The sequence below is a fragment of the Kogia breviceps genome, chromosome 1 (genome assembly GCF_026419965.1).
Source record: "Kogia breviceps isolate mKogBre1 chromosome 1, mKogBre1 haplotype 1, whole genome shotgun sequence".
Lineage (NCBI taxonomy): Eukaryota > Metazoa > Chordata > Mammalia > Artiodactyla > Physeteridae > Kogia > Kogia breviceps.
Genome location: NC_081310.1, coordinates 132,683,269 through 132,699,567, shown reverse-complemented (window position 1 = coordinate 132,699,567; position 16,299 = coordinate 132,683,269).

The window sequence follows — 16,299 nt, the reverse complement described above, 5'->3', positions numbered from 1 at the left end:
AATTTCATTTATAGACATATATTCCAGAGAAACTTTCTTATATGTATACCTGGAGACATGTATAATAACATTTGATGCATCATTGTTTGTAATAGCAAGAATTTGTTAATAATTAAAATGTGTATCTACTGGAAAATAAATAATTGTAGAGTGACATGATTAAATATCACCTAACAATATAATCAATGAACTAGAATTTTAAAAATCAATGGATATTATAAAATCTTAATTGTGTACAAAAATAAAAATACATAAGTTATAGAATAATACTTATAATTCATGTGAAGTTTAATAACATGGAGATAACATATAATATACATATTCTATATATAAAGTACACAGGTTTTATGTGGTACAAGTATATATGTATATGAGAACATATAGAAAGTTTATAATTATACTTCTGAAATCATATAACTCTAATGAGTATATAAAACACAAAATGCATATATTAAATGCTAAAAGTAGAAAAGTACTTACAGTAAATATATAAATATAAAAACAGAATGATTAACAATAAATTTAGGATAGACAGCTTTAGGGAGGAAAGGTGATATTTTCTCTAAAAACCCTAAAAAAAGTGGTAAAACAAAATTTTATGCTAGGAGATGGGCATATTAGTGTTTTTTATACATTTCTCTATATTTTTCTAAGTATGAAATATTCCATTGAGGCAAAAATAAATCTACTTGCATGCACAGATATATAATTACATAATCAGTAGGTAGATATCAGATGTCCAATATCAGACATATAAGGCTTTATTTCTTGGGAAATTTAATTACTTTAATTACTGGGAAATTAGAAGGAACTTTTAAAATTCAACTTTGGAAAATAACTTCATTTTTTCAACAGAGCAAGACCTTGAATCAACAGAATTCAACTAGACTGAATCCTCAACTAGCCAAAAATTGTTCAGTTTATCCTGAACTTTTGAAGCATCTCAAAATATAAGAAAATGTGTGTATGTGTGTGTGGTGTGGTGTGTTTCATGAAAATTTTAGCTTTCTGGCTCAATCCTGGAGTCACTCAGTCGAATTTTATTAATCTTTACATCTGTGTCTCCAAGATAATACAATGTTACAATGAGAATTTAGTTTCAGAATGAGACCCCTCCAGGCACTATCACATTCTCAATTATCACAGAGATTCAATTATTTTCACCTATGTTTTACTTATTAAAGTAGTAAACGAACTAATGCATTTGAGAAAGAAAAGAATTTTGACAACATTTTAAAGGAGTAGAATTCACTTGTTAAATGTAATTATTAGAAAATGTAACCAGAACAAATTCAGGTTAATCAGGGAGTTACTATAATAGCATTAAATTCCATTATGCCTACATTCATTATAATAAAATGTACCATATAAAATGTAGAACATGGGTTCCTGGCTAAAATTTCTTAGAGTAAAATAAAAGTAAAGAACGGTCAGCATAAATTCAAGGTGTTTAATTGTGTAATTCAGCAAGACATTCAGAGAAATAAATAGATCCGTGAGCATTAGAAGAACTCTGGGAAAATGTGTAAGGGGATCTTAGATTCTCGGGATTAGAAAGGTCCTTAAAATTTTAGTCAATTGTTTTTGAAATCTTGCTGTGCATAAGAACGATCATGGTGGGTTTTTGTTTGTGTATATGAAATACATATTTCTAGTGTCTTTACTCCTTTGAAGATTCTGATTCTGTTTCATTAGGTCAAATTCTATCATCCTTCAATTCAGTGTCCACCTTCTCCAGATTTCTCACTGTGACTCCTGACACTAACACTGGCTCCCTGGATATTCCAGATTCCAAAAGCTCAGCCCCTCATTAACCATTCTCAGACTTACCCTCCATCTTATCCTCCTCTCTCCTATCATAATCTGACAAAGTTTAGAATGTTAACATCCCAAGATTTTAGATAGGGTGTTACATTCATTACCGCTGACTCATTTTTATGTGCCAGGTATGTATTGAAAACCTACTATGTGATAAGTACTGCTCATGCTACATTCACTAAGTGTTATGAATATGTAAAGATAAATCAGATAAATAATTTAAAGATAAACCAGAAAAGATAAAGCAGAAAAGACAAGTATATGAGCTCTTTTACATTAGAATCATTTATAGTCATATACATTTCTTAGGTAAAACTACATTTTTTCACTGCATTTTTCTTCAGGTGTGATCTTTTTGTTTACTTTTAAACAAATTTAAAACTCTTTCACAAAGAAATAATATGACTCTTTTAAATTATATCATTTTCTTACAGCTACAATAGACATTGCCACTTTACTATTTCTGGATTTCCTACACTTTTGAGCATATGGGGAGAATCACACTTCACACCTTCTTAAATTTAGGTATCCTCACATAACTTGGGCTGGCCAAGATGTGACATGTACCACTTTCTGATGAAAGCCTTAAAAGTTGATAAATGATTCTCCATCTTTTATACCCTTACCACAGTGAAAGACAGTTATGATACTTAAATTCCTGAATAAGAATGCTTCAGGACCTCTGGTGACCTCTGACGATCTGTGACAAATAAACCTTGAAGATGGTTTCTTACTCTCGCACAAGCTAGACAACGCTTATATGTAAACTGTGTGTTTTTGGTTCTAAACTGTAACTATATTTCAATTAAGAAAAATCCTCTGTAAATGTGTTTTCTTTATTTCATAATTTGAACTCATTTAGTATATACCTATGAAATAAGGTTTCACCAATAACATAAAAATAGGAAACATATTTTCAAAGCTACTTCCTAACCCACAGACAATAAAAATAAAATTTACTTCATGTTATTGTGTAAGCAGGTTCTCTGATAAAGAATGTGATATTTGATTTCCATTCAATTTTCACTATTTTTTTTGCACAACATGAAAACCGTAGACTGTAAGGATAATAAGAAAAAAAATCCAGATTATTAGAACAGCAAAGGATAGATATTCATCCATTCATTCATTACAGATTTGCTGAGCAACTATTTGCCAGGAACCACAGATGCTATGCTATTTTCTTAACACTGAGGAAAATAACTGAGGCTAAAAGTTAAGGTTCTTTCAGAACAAATTGCAAACATTTAACTGAAATTACAAATTATTGATTGATAAAGCTAACTCTTGGGTAGCAGAAAAGAATTTTGTTAAGCACTACTCTGGACTTGTACTGTTAGAAGGAATGAAAACTGATTTGCTTGAGACAAGCCAAATTCTATCAAAGTTATAAGAATAATGTAATTTAATGCATCTGATAATCAAAAATGACCTTAGGATATTGTCATTTAGCTTTAATTATAGATTTATTGATGATTCCTTGGAATAGTGAATGTCTATTGAAGAGGGAAAAATTTAGATTTTCCAGTTTGTTTTAATCTCAGTTTAGGGAAGAAGTTGCTGCCTTAAGACATTCTAAAAATTTAACAAAATAACTAATGGGTAATAATATTTGAAGATTTTTAAATATGATTAAAATCATTGTGTGGCATTTCAATAATGCAATATATAATGGGGTACCTACAAAAATATAAGATGCTTCCAAATGGAAAAAAGCTTCTATAAGGAAAGGGGCATGTTGTTTAAAACCTTCCTATTAATCTGAATACATAAATCCATGATCCCAACATTTTTTCACCCTCTTCCTCTTTGGGAACTCTGATCTGCCTTTGAAGTCCACTTGAGGGAAAACTTGCTCCTTGTCTTAACTTTATACCCTAAACAAAAATCATTACAGATTTGAGTTAGCTCATATTGAAAGAGATGCATCACCTTTTGATATAGATTAATTTTTCAATAAAAAGACCAATCACTTTCAGAACCAGATATAGTTCAGCCAGATACATTATTCATTTAGCAATATCTATCACCTGTTAACTAAGACTAAATGTATAGTACAGGCTTGGATCAAATACATAATCTATTAAATATGTCAATACTGAATAAAACAAAATATTTGTTAAATTGATGTTTCAATAAATGAAATTTTTTATTGTAAAAGATTAGCATTTTAATTGTTAATTTTAGTTCTCTTAAAGTATGTTTGTTCACAAGTAGCCTACTTTTGTTTGCTTATTGATGATGGCAAATAACATAGTTTATGAATGATTGCAGGAGCTATGATTCTTGATTGCTATTCCTCTCACAAACAGAAAATCAATATAAATGGGTCCAACCTAAAGCAACACAACTTTTAAAAATTTCCTAACTGATTTTATATATAAGACACTGGGAAAATTAACTGTTCTTTTTGGTGTCATGAACAGATTAGAACAACATTTTCATGTTTGTTGTGTTTGTATGAAATTTATAGTACTTTCTTTTAAATATACCCTTACATCTTAACTTCCCATAATAAATGGTCAACAAGTTATATTCTAAATATCCTAAATACATACCAGATGTCACACTAATCATCACTGCAAATTTTAGCTGCTCTCAAAGAGCCACACCCAAATATTCCACTCCAGCTCAAGGAAACCTGAACACATAGGCACCTGTGTTAGGAGAATCCCAGAGGGACCTTTCTCACAGAGTTAGAGGCAAGAGAAGATCATTTATTTTTATAAAAGTCATAAATCCCATTAAATAGAGCCCTGTGAAGCAAACTTCAGATTTGCATTTCTAAATGTGCATGTCCTTTCATAGGCTGACAGCACTAACAAATACCTTCAATAGCCCATTTTACCAGTACTTGAAATATTTTTCAGACTGTATTTTCTTTTTTTTATTTTTTGCTTCAGGTTTATTTGGAAAATACTTGTTATTTCTCATGGACTTCTGAAGTTTTCTATTTCCTTCTTATATGTTTACTCCCTTCTCTAACTGGTAGAAATTGGCTTTGCTGAGTCTTTTTCACTCATCACCTAATTTGCATCTCTATCAGGATTCTCCCAACCTTTGGTGCCCCAAAAGTTCTTTTCTAAACTCTACTTTGCTTCAGAGGTGCCTCAAATCACATATTTCTCTCTCTCTCTCTCTCTCTCTCTCTCTCTCTCTCTCTCTCTCTCTCTCTCTCTCTCTCTCTCCCTCCTTCTCTCTCAGTGTCTTTCTTTATATTTCAAACTACTATTTTTAAAAAACAGTTTCTGATGGTGTGTTTCTACCTTGCTTAACTTCCATGTTCTTTATCTGTAAATTTTATGCTTTTAAGGAAACACTTATTTTTTTCCACTCAGCATCTTGGCTTAATCAACAGAGCAATTTCACATTTATATTTTTATTAACACTTTCATCCATGCTTTTTTCTCCAATTTTTTCAGAGATACAGATTATTCTTTTCATGGTCATATGAGTTAACTAGAATACCCCCCAGAGCAGTTGAACTTTTTTGAATTAAAAAAAACAAAAAAACTGAACCATAGATTACACAAGATGTGGTTAATAATTAAAGAGTTAGTATTTGTGGGTGGTTGGTGAAATTGGCTTCATTATATTATAATCCCATTAAGCATGTGAATAGACATGGTACTGTCAACTAATCAATAAATATTTAGAGTTCTCCACATATATGGATTTTAGGCAATAATCAATGGTTTACTTAAACCAGATTAGGACTTTATGGCTCATATCCAATTACAAATTAAATCTTGGAATTTATTAGTTATATATGTCCAGTACTATACAAAACGTATCAGTTATGTATGTCCTAACATTCCCCTCAAAATGTCCCCTTTGTGCCAATTTACAACTCTAAAAATCCTTGCACAATTCTGCCTTCAACTCTGAAATTTACCACCATTACCCTGGATATATACTCCAGAGGTTTCTTATCTTCCATCAATACAACCATCCCAGAATTTCCTTCTTAACATCAATATCCATGAACACTATTAACCCTTTCCATTTTGTTCTATGTTAAAAATCATAATGAGCAAATTATTCTGTATTCTCTAAATTTTCTATTCCTTATAAGGTTTAGCTTTTTAGGAAGAGAAATGAAATAGAATATTACAGAATGCAAGGGAAAGAAGGAACAGCAAGGTAAAATACACCTCAAAGAACAATGAAAATAGGAGCTAAGGAAACACCTCTGAATTTGGAAATTAGGAGACACTAGCAATAATTTATAGAGTAAAGTCTATAAAGTGGTAGAGTGTCAGTCCCATTGGAAATGCTTAGACAGAGTGGAGGACAAAAGAATATAAGAAACAAGGACAGCAAGTTAGAAATATGGCATATCATTTGTTGGTTCTTTTTATTTTATTTTATTATTTTTATTTTAGTCAATAAAGAAAATACCATGCTGGCAAATAAAAAGGAAAATGATTACAGGAGAAAGTAATGCCAATTATCTGGTAAATATTGTATTAAGATAGAGAATTATCACCCAAGCACAACTGAAGTATGTTTTTCAGCAAGAGGACTAGAAGCAATGGAAGAATATAGTTACTACTGATTTGTGATCAAATGAACAAACAAATCCTGCCAGAGAAACACACTCATTAACTCACTCATATGTTCCTTCATTCATCCAGCAAGTATGTATTCATGTATTAATATGTCTGAAATTGCTATGCACTGGGAAATGACAAATAAGAATTTTTGTCCTTTAAGTTGTTATATCTATGATTGGAGACAAACATGTAAGTAATAAGTGGTAAATGTACTAAATGCTTTAATGAAGTAATAAACAAAATATATTGATGGTGAAAAGTACTATGTATAATGAGGAGTTGGAAAGATAAGACTCAGTTTTGTCAAATAAATATATCTTAAGTTAGGGTCTGTAGAGTGAGTAGCCATTTACCAGGCAGTAGGTGGGAAAGGATATTCCAGGGCTAGGAGATAGTATGAGAAAAAGGCAAGGCAGTAATAAAGCAACTTTATCCATTTTGTAAATGCTTTATGAACCTTACTTTAATCACTGTGAAGTCCAGAGTAGTTGATAGAGTAGCTCAATTTATAAACTTAGGTAGCATTATTTGATTTTTTTTCTACCTGATCACTTTCCATTTTTCCTACTATGAGCAGCAAAAGCAGTAAGTTTGTAACTGTTAGTATCAATTGTTAATGGCTTGTTATAGCCGTGCTTAACTTTTAGTATATTAATTCATTTGATCTTTGAAACAATCCTTTGAAACAATTGTGCAGACATTATTTCCTCAATTTGTAGATGAGAGAACTTCAACTTGAAGAGCTTAAGTAACTTACTCAAAATATTAAACTAGTGAATGACAGAATGGTATGGGAATCCGAAACTGTCTAGTTACCACAAAATCTTGCCTTCATTAGTACAAAGTCACTTGTCCCTATTCATCTCAATGGAGAGTTCAATATTAGAAAACTGACTCACTCTGCTTCCAAGGACAATGTCAAGAAAAAAGTAAACCAAATCTAGATTTTGTATGCTATAAGGAAGTAATTTGTCCTTTCTTATGTTTTCTGATTATAAAAGTTATACATACTAGGAAACCATCAAATAATGCACTCTCACATAATATCTATATTTTGTAAATATATGTGTGTATAAACATTGCATATCTAAGCCCTGATTAGTTTGTGAACAAGGGCTAAAAATACATGAATTTGTCCAAAAGTTTCCATCCTAAATTCATGTGCATATGCAGATCATATGATAATTAGAGCTTTAATTAGAAGAATGTGTTCTTCACATTCTTTAGGAGGATTAAAAGCAAAGCAAGTTTGTAGCAACATCAAAACAGCCTGGGAAGTATTGGAACTTAGTTTAACCTCAGAAAAAGATGATTTACTTATTCTGTCTGCAGATAAAAGTACCTCCCTAGCATGTTAAAAATGCAGACCATGTCGGGGAAGCCACAAAATGACTTGTTATAACATTGGATCTCAGAAGCCTGGGTTGATGAGAGCAACGTAAGTCTTAGAAATTTGTTCAGTTTCTCTCCAGTGCAACACCATTAAATTTAATTACAAAGAGAAACTTATTTTTGTTATACAAATAATATCCCCACATAGCCTAATTTAAACTAATTGCCTACACAGTTTTCATTCCAAGGGGAAAACACAACTAGAATAAGTGCTGACTTATGGAAAATGTCTTTAATTATATTATCACATTGAATTCTGCTTTGACCCTTCTTCCAAAGTTTTATAATCAGAAATGTTACTGCAAAGTGTGGCATACCTGCAATTTGTAAAGCTTCACTCCTTCCTGACCTATTTTACCAGTCATTTTTCCTTCTAACATGGAAAATACCATTTTCAGCAAAAGCTCTGAGTGTCTACAATGGGACTTGGAATACGTGTGCTATTTTTCTTCATCTTTACTTCTTGTCATCTTGTTATTTGTTAGGAGGAGAATAATTTACCTATGAATCTTGAAGTGAAAGAATGACCAACACTGGGTCTTGGGGATTGAAGAATTTTTGCATACATGCCTGCCTAAGGACCAGACAGTGTCAAATGCACCTTCCATAGAACCCTATGGTATAGCAACACTGAGACAAAGGGCTAGGCTCCTGATTTCTCTCACAGCATGGAAGAAATAAGATTTTTAATTGGATTCAATTATGGCCTCGCCCGAGCCATGTTACTAGCTGTTATAGGGAGGTAACTTTTAAACGACATCAGTCAAGTTGGCTGGAGGATATTGCAACCCATCACTAACCCAAATCTTGATGAGTGGCTGGAGGAAGGGCTCTTGTGACACTGATCACATGAAAAAACAAAGCTGTCCACTCAGTTACAACATTACAGAGGCCTGCTTTTCAATTCCCTTTTAACTGTGGGTGGGGTAAAGGGGATCCAAGTTTTCCCGCGCCTGGCCTTGGTGCAACAAACATAGTCTCCTTAGGAAGTTATTATTTAAAGACTTGTATAGTAAACTAGCATACTTTAGACTCTCCAGGATTTTTGTTTCTCCAGTTCTGTGACAGACATACATAGGAAGGTGAAAATTTTAGGAGGCTTTGGGAAGGCCTCTGATGATGCTTTGTGAGCTTTACTTGGCAATGTGCCTCAACAAGCCTTCTTTTAAAAACTCAGGTGACTTTTCTTAAAGTTTGCTTCATTGAGACACCACAAAGTTCAGAATTGTGTAAGACTGTATTCTCATAAGATTCACTTTGTAGTCAGCTTTATGAAAGAGCAAAATGTTGTGTGTAATGGAGATGGGGAAATTTCAAATTTAAGTCATAACAAGATTTCTCAACCTCAGCAATATTGTCATTTTGAGTAGAAGAATTCTTTGTTGCAGGAAGGTTGTTCTGTGCATTGTAGATTTTTTAGCAGTATTTCTGGCCTCCACCCACTAGATGCCAGCAGCACCTCCCAGTTGTAACAATAAAAAAAACAGTTCACTAGACATTGTCAAATGTCTTCTGGGGGATAACTGTGTCCCCAGTTGAGAACCATGGAGATAGCTCTAGTTGCTTTTTCTCCATCTTCAAACCACTAAGTTATAACGTGTGGAAAGGCCAAGTCAATTAGATCTCCAGCGCAAATATTCCTCACCAGCACTCCCACCCTCTGTGCTCTGTATGGGAATAAGAGAGTAATTAAATTAAGCAGAGTGAAGAATTTCTCCTTGGTGGATTGTGTATAAGGAAACCACTCATGGAAAATGATCATGGGAAAGCAACAGAGTATCATCTGAATAGTTTGTCTTCTCTTTGGATTTTATAAGCCATTCATAAAGTTCTTCAGTGATAGTACACATTGATTTAATACCAAATAGGAGCTAGGAAACACCAGTCACTCAGAGGTATTTTGGAGCATGGCAGAGTCAAATCACACAGAGAGAGGATGGTGTCTAGATGAATGGGCACACTTGAATGGTTGGTTCCTTTTCACATTTGAAAATATCACCTAAATCACTGTGAGAGGAGAAGAGACCAGAAACACAAAAACATTTAACTGGCAAAAATTAGAGAGCAAAAGACAAATTATGTATTTTTTTCAATATATACTAGTATTATCTCATTATTTTTATGTTTGGGGAGGCAAATGTGAAAGATAAATACAGAGTCTCAACACAAAAATATCTCAACTATTAAGAAATTAAAAATAAAATAAGCCATTACTCTAAAGAAGCAAAACTACTGGTGTCAGAACTAGACTAATATACCATCTACTCTATTATGAACTTGCTTGAACCTTAGCAGTCATTTAAAGGAGGTTTCAACTTTTTTTTCCATTGAAAAATGCAGAAGAGATTGGATCACCTAAAACTCCTTCTAGCTTTGAATTATTATATAATGTTGTCAATTATTTACTGAGGCAGTTGCTTTTATACTCTCTGTTTATGCATTAAATTCTCCAATTCACTATAATGATAATATTTATCAGTAATTTCATAGTTCTTGTCATCATTGTCCACAGATAAAAAGGTCAATATGTTCTTTGCAAGCCAACTTTTACATTTCTCCTTTTTTTCTCAGCTTTTGTCAGCAAATATATGAAAACACGTTACAGGGAAATAAGTGTAAAAAGTAATACATTCATTTTTGTATTAAAAAAGTTTACAATTTGCTTTGAAAATGAGGCAAAGATAAATTTGTTGTTCTGCCAGATTTCACTTTGTAAACAGAGTTGTTATTTCATTGTTGTTGCTTTACTTTTGTTTGTTTTGGCCATGAGAGCCAAGATTTTTATTTCATGATTTAAGTTTTGATAAGAAAACTCATGCCCACATTTGAGTACATGAGATCCTTCCTGATCAAGTTCTAATCCCACCATGCTCCGGAGCCTGAGACAAAGATGACAAGTTGTTTTTGACTCTTGTCATGAATTGTTATGAATTTGGTCTAATAAAAAATGACCACAGGTATGACAGAAATTTATTGGATTATTATACTTCTAAATTTTAATTTTGTAGAAAATTTGGCAGGAGACTATGGTCGTGCGGTGTTAAACACTGTTCAGTTTTGGTAATGGCTATCAACTTGGCTTTTTGGCAGTGTGACACAAAAAGTTCCATGACAGGGAATAGGCTTTATTGAAAATGCAGAGAAGGGAATGTTCACAAATTTGCTGATATCTCTGCAGAATTATATGATATTCAGTGTTATTACACAGAGCCAAAGCATCACAGAAAGTAGTGGAACCGTGTCTCTTAAAGTGGATTTGCATTCTGATCCAGATGACTCTTCTGGAAATTGGAGTTAAAATATGTGTTTTAAAGATTTTCTTAAGATAATTCACAATATTAAAACTGCTTAGTTGAGTGCTTGGAACATAGTGATCCCTCACTAAATGACAGGACAATTACAAAGAACTCATGTTTAACCTAGCTTTCCTCTCCTATCCTCATTTCTAGCTACAGCAGAGAAAGAACATATTTCATACGGTAACTTACATGATAGAAACCAGAGCTGACTATTACACCTTGTGAAGATTTTTGCAGTGTCCGCTTAACTATCTCTCTGCTTCCACACCTTGTTCCTCTACAGTTTGCTTTAAACATAGCAGCCAAAATGATCCTTTTAAACACACATCAGATCATGTCACGCCTCTTCTCAAAACCTCTGAATGTTCCACTGTCTCACGTGGAAGAAAAGCCAAAGACTTTACAGTAGGCTGTAAGGCTATTGCTACACCTTTTGGCCCCTATTACTTCTTTAACCTTTCATCTTACTACTATTTTCCCTGACTCTTTGTATTGGGCATTGTTCTCTGGAGAAATAGCAATGGGATTGGTACATGATTATTATGAGGACCTGGCTAATGCATTTATGGAGACTGAGAAGTCCCATGATCTGTTGTCCAGGAAAGCTGGTGACATAATTCAATCTGAGTCTGAAAACCTGAGAACCGGGGGTGCCAATGATGTAGAAAACAGTCCAAAGGCAGAAGAAGATGAAATGAGATGTCCCAGTTCCAGTGGTGAGGCAAGAAAATAAAAAGATGAATTCTTCCTTCCTCCACCTTTTATTTTATTCTGGTCCTCATGGATTAGATGATGCCCAAGCACATTGAAGAGCGCAATCAATTTACCAAGTCCACCAATTCAAATGCATCTGAAAACACCTTCACAGACACACTCAATGTTTCATCCGGCTCTCTCTGCCCCATTCACATTGACACATATGTTCACCATCACACTCTGCTTCATCTCAGTGGCTTGCTTGTGGTTCTCGAACTTGTCAGACATGCTCTCACCTTAGAGTCTTGGCAATTGCTGGCTTTACTCCAAATTCTGATGTCTTACTATCTTTTCACCTACAAATTTTGCTTAAATGCCACTTTCTTAATGATGCCTACAATCTGTATCTTATTTATAATTATAACCCAAGCACTAAACCTTCTTGCTCACTGGCCTTCCTGATACCCCAACTAAACACAGTCTTTGATTTCTTTTCCATAGAAAATATCATTCTAACCTACATCACCTCTATCATACCATACAGTTTAAATAAAATTGTAATAAGTTTTATTTAAACTGTATGGTATGATAGAGGTGATGTGGGTTTTCTGGAGTTTTTTAATTGACCACCTTCTACTTTGGGCCCAGCTCAAAAACCAGGAACTCTAAGATGATAGTGGAATAGGGATCAAGGTTAGAGGTAACTGCTGGTTTTTCTCCAGGAATGATGTTTTCTGAACAAAACTGTAGTGCCCTTATGAAAAAAAATCCCACAGGGCTCCCTAGCACTTTCTGTCATGTGAGGACACAGTGAAAAGATGACCATTATGAGGAAGCAGGCCCTCCCCAGACACCAAACCTGCCAGTGTGTTGATCTTGGACTTCCTAGTCTCCAGAACTGGGAGAAATAAATTTCTGTTGTTTACAAACTACAGAGTCTATGGTATTTTTTGTTATAACAGCCCAAATGGACTGAGAAAAAAAATGTTTTAAGAAAAAACTTACAATCACTCTTCAACATAGAGAGCTACCCTGTTCTTAGAGAAAGGTGCTTATAGCACCCCTGACTATATGCCCCTTAAAGGCTGGTATTATACCCCATTCACTTTCTATATTCAGAGAGTCCATTCCATTATCTTGCACATAATAGTCCTATTAAATTAACAGATAAAATGGACAAATAAATGTTCAATAGATCCTTAAAAGCTACAGAACCACTTCTTATCATATTTCTACCCTTAAAGTCTATATTTTATTGGAGTACTAAGAATATTAATGGATACACATACATAAACACACTCACACACAAGGATAAATGACATAATGGTCTTTGTAGCTATAAAGAGATTTTTTATTCATATGGCTAAACGTGAGCTCATATAAAATTGAACAACTCTTCCAAATCCAAGAATAGTGAGCCTAGCATAATAACCAGCTTTGACACTCTTGAAATGAGATTAAATCATTGTCAAGGAAAGATAATGGACACAGCATTGTTCTACAAAATCTTTGCCAAATAAACTGGACACAATCCAACTAACTGATCAAATAATACTGCTAAGGAAATGAGTGAAACATTCTGGCAGGCACAAATCGGACCACTGGTTAATTACAGTCACTTAAAGGATCAAAACCCTGGCCCTGAACCATAGTGACCCCAAATCTGAAAATTGTGTTAATCATTAACATCAAGTATTTTTTCCTAAGGACCTCAGGCATTAGTTTAGTACACTGAAGTATTATCAGAAGTCAGAGATTATCTCTATTTTTACATCAATATGGATTCTTTCTCTGAAAAAAGCAGCTGACAGTGTTAGTATTGCTAACAGGAAATCAGATTCCACTAAAATTTATTTACTCTCATTAAACTATGTCTTAGCTGACCTATATGTTCTACCTGTCATAAAAAGTCCAATATCAAATAATAACTGCAGGTACGACAGAATAGAATGGTCACTAAATTATGGAGTGGGGCACTGTCTTTTGTTTACTTCAAAGATTATACCCATTAAAGGACTGAGGTATATGTGATTAACCTTCAGGAGACCAGGAGCCCTAATACCAATTATATGAGTTATGTGTTACTTTGAGCAAGTGTTGAAGCCACAACCTGTGTCATGATGATGAAAAACACTAGTTCTCATAACAATCCATGTGGAATTTGTGTTGTCTTAATGGCCAATTTGGTTTTTTGTATAGAATCCTATTATCTGTATTATTTGAAATGAACAGAAATATAGAAAGCCAAAGATGGCCTATTTGTCAGGCAAACCTGACTCTCACAACATGGCCAAAGGCAGCTATGTATAATCCAGAAAGTGTTTGAAAATCTTTTGTCAGTTTTGAATGTCATGAAATATGAATAATGGCAAAATAACTTTAAAAAACAACTCTTGGGTTGCACCCTGCAGACCTGTAAGCCTCATAGTTGCCCAGCCTCCAGACCAAAGAAAGACCCCAGAGACAGTGACAGAGACATCAATGGTTTATTGGATAGGGGATCTTACATGGCTGAAGCAGAAGGTCCTGGAGTAACACCGCACCTTGTGCAGAAGATGGCAGGCAGGACACGACAGGAATCTTCTCTACTCAGGGGAGAAGGAGGATACCATTTACAGGGGGAACTGACGCCAGGCTGGCTCATCAGTTATCAGGGAAACCAGCAGTTGGGGGATGTCCCTAATAGACCCTCAGATTAACAGCCATCAGGATGGCAGATGTTTTCCTCTAATAAACTAGCAGGTGGAGCCGTTCTGGCTTAAGGATTAGAACGATCACTAACTGGGATGGGGGAAAACACATTCACATGAGTAGGATGTAGGTGAAGCAGAGACTGGTCAAGCAGGAGATGTACAAAGAGCAAGAGAACAGTCAACTTGAGTGGCCTGACCATGCAATAACATTTTCAGTTTTATATTCCCCTCTTAATGATAACCTTTAATCTTATTTCAAGCTCCTCAGGCAATCCTTGGAAATGATCCTCTTCCCATTCCCAATTTACAGCCCACTGCAATCAAGCTTTCAACTGCATCTTTCCACTGAGGGGCTCAGCCAAAAGTCATCTACAGCTTCCAAATTGTCAAACCTAATGGTCTTCTTTCAGTTCTTCTAATATTTGACCTTTTTAGAGTTTTTAAGACTACTGGCCATTTTCTCCTGTTTGAAACAATAACTTCTCTTGAGTTCCATGGTACCATTATTTTCCTCTTTAGGACAATTGCTTCCTTGTATCTTTCTCTAGCTCTTTTTTATCTACCACCCATCATATTTTAGTGTTCCCAGTTTCTATTATGGACCTTATTTTCCTCTTTGTGCAATCACCATTACTCCTATCATTTCAACACCTATGATACAACACTTGGTTGATTTTCTAGTATATATCACTAATCATTCTTTTGAGTTCAGGGTTTTTATCAGTCTGTCCACTGATACTACACATAAAATTAAATTCAGATGTTGAAAAACAATTACTCCCACACCAATATGTTTCTCAACTTTATACTGAAGTATGTTTAAAAAGTCCTACTCATCCAGGTATATAAGCCAAAATCTTTTTTTTTTCACTTTTAATTTCTGTGCTTATTTGCTTTTTATGGTTTGTGAAACAATTAAGCAGGTAAGGAAGTAAAAAGTTCTGAATTATTAAAAAAACAAAAATTGTGCAAAATCTGCTTGTAAGTGATTAGATCTATATCTATCTATCTATCATCTATCTAAGAGATTAGGAATAATAAGTTGGTAGGTGAAAAACTATTGAGGTCAGAGGATATAGTGTTTAAAAATGTCAACAGTTCTCTATGTTTCTAAGAGATCCAGTTATAATAGGGACTGAAAACAATACTTTCAACTTTATGTAATGGACTTGTGAGTTCCCTGGGTCATGATAATGATAAAAACCTGATGCAAGTGTCCTCAAGGAAATTAAAGTCTAATTGGCAGGGAGAAAAAAATAAATAAATCTCTTTATAAACTGAGAAAGAAATGAATGAAATGCTACTGTAGAAGATAAAATTGAAGGGTAAGTTGGGACGAAGTGAAAGAGTGACACTGACATATATACACTACCAAATGTAAAACAGATACCTAGTGGGAAGCAGCCACATAGCACAGGGAGATCAGCTCGGTGCTTTGCGACCACCTAGAGGGGTGGGATAGGGAGGGTGGGAGACACAAGAGGGAGGAGATATGAGGATATATGTATATGTATAGTTGATTAACTTTGTTATAAAGCAGAAACTAACACACCATTGTAAGGCAATTATACTCCAGTAAAGATGTAAAAACACAAATAAATTTAAAATAAATAAATAAATTAATTAATTAATTAATTAAAAGTGGGCATTTCTTGTTTTGGTAATTAGGGTAGGACTCTTAAAGGAAGTAATGTTTAGACTAACCCTGATAGAATTAAAGAACCAGCAAGAGGAAGAGCATGACAAGCAGAAGGCAAAGGAGGTGCAAAATCTCTAGATGAAAGAAACTTGATGCATTCAATAAATGAATATGGACCAATGAGGCTGTACCATTTTTAGCAAAGA